Here is a 4,565-nt window from a genome sequence, read left to right on the forward strand (position 1 = left end):
TTGGAAGGGGCACTAAGGTGCCCTGGCCTTGGGGGAACTTTGGCCAGGCTGTGCAGTGGGGAAGGCTCAGCCAGGGCCTCCAGGGCTCCCATGGGAAAGGCAGGGTGTGAGCCCGGTGKGCCAGGGCCACAGGGAGAGCTGCCATCCCTCGCCACTGGGGTCCTGTACACAGCACCCATGAAGAGGCCACAGGTAGAGGCACATGAAGGTTGGTGCCATGGTACAGGTCACAGAATCATCTCAGCTGGAAGGGACACAGCAAGGTCATCAAGTCCGACTGTTTCAGCAAAATGATCAAAAATACTAGTTTAGTTACTGAAAGATCAAAAATAAAATATGAATTTTAGTAATTTTTTGAGTTCTCTTAAGACTTTGCTGTCTTCATTTCTTTATCATCAATGTGACTTGCTGCTGTTTACTATCAAAAAATGCTGGAACTGGGACTCTCTGGTTCTTCCAGTGCTAGTAAATAAGCCCAGTCTACTCATTGTGCATGMCAGAGTTAGGACTGAAGACATTATTAATTTATGTAATACTCRCACTAAGACAGTCCTCAGTCATGCATGGTATCGTTAGACTTTTCTTATTTTATGTTCCCTACAGTCAAGCACCTCAGCTTTTGCTCTTTTAATTCAGAGGAACAGCATTGAATTGGCCAGAATTTTCTGCCCAAACTAGAAACGGAATGTTTTTCTAAGGCAAAGTAAGAGATAAATGGGTCCGAGATGAATGAAAAACGGTGCATACAGGCGTGCTTGGACCAGTGTCTTAGGACTAGCAGGCTTAATTAATTAACTGCAAAAAGTACACACATGTCCTGAAGTGCTCCTGACTTGCCCATGGAAGGTGGTGGCTGGGAGCATGCTGACACTAACAAATAATTTACTAGACTTAGCCACTGGCTGTTTTCATGCGTCTCAGGAATGAAGGATGGTATCAGGAGTGGGTTATAAGCCCAAATAACTTTTAGGCCACAAAGATGGTTAATGGGCTGGAGCACCTCTTTTGTGGACACAGGCTATGGCAGTTGAGGTTGTTGGAGAATGCTCCAGTGGGACTTTATRGCACYTTCCAGTACCTGAAGAGGACCTACATGAGAGCTGGAGAGAGACTTTTTACAAGAGGATGTGGTGAGAGAAAAAAGGGGAGTGGTTTTAAACTGAAAGAGGGCAGGTTTAGATTAGATATYGGGAAGAAATTCTTTACAGTGKCAGTGGTGAGACACTAGAACAGGCTGCCSAGASAAGTTGTGGATGTCCCATCCCTGGCAGAGYTCCAGGCCAGACTGGATGTGTCTTGTGAGCAACCTGGTTTAGYGRAAGCTGTYCCTGCCCAGAGCAGGGGGGTTGGAACTAGATGATCCTGAAGGTCCCTTCCAAYCCAAACCCTTCTGTGATTCTGTAATTGTTCCAGTGAGTCATACCAAGCCTCCAGCCCCAAGTTTTTAGCATTGTCAGCACAGAGACAGAGGCAGTGTCAAGATATGCTTCCCTCATGTCTCAGTTTCCATCTCAGTACCATTTGCACTGCATTGCCTTTGGTTTTGCTGGGCCCTTCCCCCAGGGAAGTCTCCTTTAGTATGGTGTCATGGACATGTTATCTACTGTATAATAATAAAGATGCATACAAATAATTTTCTAATTCTTTATTTATGCAAATGTGTATTGAAATGAACCTTTATGTTCCATTTACAATGTTAATGAAACTATTTGGAAGAAATTATTCATCTTTAAGAAAACGTACACACATTCTAGTTAAACTAAGTCCACGTCGTATAATTTGGACAGTTACACATCAAGCTTTTTCCCTGCCCTTCATGCAGGACAGGAAGAGTGCACAACTTGCACAAACTGACTGAAAATCCTGCAACAGCAAGATTGCTCTGCAAATCCCCCTTCAAGACAAGGCCACAAGGCAAAGCCTGGCTCCTGTCTTTGTTGAACTTCCCCATATATCAGTTCAAAAATTATGGTACAGCAGGACCACTAAATTGTCTTACAAAATATGGATTGGAAGGAGTCTTTGCACCCTTGTATGTTCAATTTGCAATGTTTCATTGATTGCTAATTTCCTTATAATTCCCACTTTTTCCTGCAGTACCTCCCAGAATTTCAAAAGCATTCTCTGTGCTTTTTGCTTTTTACCCTTYACTGTACATTTTTTCTTTTCACATCTCCTGTTCAATTCATATACCAAATCATCCCTTCTCTACACTAAATTCTCCAGGGAATTTAATAATCTAGTATTAATAATACATTAATTCTGTGGGTTTTTTTTTTTTTTTTCAAACAGAAAGTCCATAGTAGAAATAATAAAAACAGAAAACCCCTTAACATTTATCTAAATGGCATCTATCATTATCGAGCTTATTTGGTTCGCATGTTACATGCTTTTCCCATGATACTTTTACTTGTCTGCAGTGCAAGAACTATCTCTTATACACATTTTACACAGTAAAGTTTCAGCAAAAACTATTTATAGATAAATATAGCAGAGTTGTCTACATGAGTATACATAAATTTAGTTACAAAGCAGTAAATATACAGCAACTCCTCTAATTTCAAGATAAAATAGATCAAGAATAGTGTCCAGGCTTGTACACTACTGCAGGTGACAACTTTGGCTTGGTAAATGCAAAAGTTAGAACTACCATATTCCATTGCTTATAAAGAGAATTAACTACAAAGCTGACAAACAGGACTTAGAGGGTGCACAAAGAGTTTTATTTTATTCAAATCTATAGAAAATTGTATAAAATGTTTTATTTCCTTATTTAAAGCCACTCATGAACTGCCTGAATAAGAGAATAGGATTATACTGATTTAACAGTTACTTGGCTATGCCCATTTTCTGCCGTATGGATTTTCTACTAATGGATTGATGGAGTAAATTGTTTTCATTGTCCCAGTCTAGACAGCATTTAGATTAGGATCACAAAGATRCCATCTCTCATTTGGTCAGGCACACAGACACCACTTAGCTAAGTGGGGTGTATAGAAGGTGAAATGCCGTGGAACAGAAATTCTCTGCATTCAGTGAATAATTGTCACCGTTTATCCAAAACAGATGTCAGGAATGTGTTAGTTCTCCCATCATTGGGAGTTAAGGGGTGAGGGGAAAAAAAGTGAAATTGTCTTAATATTGTATAATCCCTCAGTAAAATGTGAGTAAGAAAAAAATACATCTACCATAGGCCAGAGCCAGATATTTCAGAATTCTATTTCTCTGCAAGTGAACCTATGATATGGAAGTTGGCTTTTCCAAAGGCCTGGGGATTATTTTATGAATTCAACAGGCTATACCCACAGAGCTTTAAGTGAACAGGAGGCTTTCACCACACCAGTTATGGCCAAGTGGGGAAGGTGATGAGTAGCCAAGAGGAGAACATGTTTCTACATCCATGTAAGTACAACCACATGTGCACACACACACATACRCAGAGCAGCCTCAAAATGAGGCAACTTCAATGTTGGCAGCTTGTAGACACTATTAGAGAAGATGGTAGAAACTGTCATTAGAAGAAAAGACTTGAACACTTAATTCAGAGGAACTGCATGGTTGCTGGAAAGAATCTATCCTTTTCYGACAAAGATCTCAAATATTTGCATGTATAGCTGAGCAAAGTAATTTCAGTATAGGGGAAAAGGGGCAAGAATTTACACTAGAGTCAAAATTGAACGGTTCACAGAACCATAGAGTGGTTGAGGTTGGGAAGGATCTCTGGAGGTCGTTTGGTCCAAATGACTCTCAGGCAGGACGAGTTAGAGATGATTGGCTCCGCTCAGGCAGGACCATTTAGAGATGATTGCTCAGGACCATGTCCAGGTGGCTTATAAGYATCTCTTAAGTGGGATTCTGGTGGGCAGTGCTCAGCTACTCGCATAGTGAGGAAGTGTTTCCTCATGTTCTGAGAGAACCTCCTGTGTTTCAGTTTGTGCCCGCTGCCTTTTGCCCTGTCSTGGGCACCACTGGGAAGAGCCCGCCCTTGGTTTGTTTGCAACCCTTTTCAGGTATCTATACACATTCATAAAATTCCCCTGAGCCTTGTGTTTTCCAGGCTGAACCATCCCAGACCTCCTTTAACACAGGTTTTTAAACAAGCAGGATTACTTGCTCTTCCAGGATCTGCAGGACARCACTGACAGAAATAACACTGTAGCTGAAGATAGGAGACTGCAATAGGTTTGAACGAACGAGGGACTCTAAACAGAATGCCAGACATTAAAGTGAGCAAGTTTCGCGCCTACGCTGGAGGAAGGCTGCTGACACAGCAGCAAAGTGGGGATGCGCTCTGCCCACGGCAAACAGCCGGCAACACGACAGGCGGCACACGTGCTTCTGCTGGAGGGAGGACGCGGGTTTTTCTTCCAAAGAAGCGGAGCATCGATTCAACTGAAGGAGAATTTCCCCGCTGAGGAGATGACAAAGTCTACCCACACGCGTCGTGTCACGGTAACACACTGCCCTCCCTCCCCTCGGCGGTGCATACACCCCCGGCCCGGCCCGCAGCCCTCAGCGCCGGCCCCGCCCGCCCGCGCCTCCGCGCCTGCGCCGTGCCCAGAGCT

This window comes from Malurus melanocephalus, unplaced genomic scaffold (genome assembly GCF_030028575.1).
Source record: "Malurus melanocephalus ecotype Western Australia unplaced genomic scaffold, MMel_1.1 scaffold_817, whole genome shotgun sequence".
NCBI lineage: Eukaryota > Metazoa > Chordata > Aves > Passeriformes > Maluridae > Malurus > Malurus melanocephalus.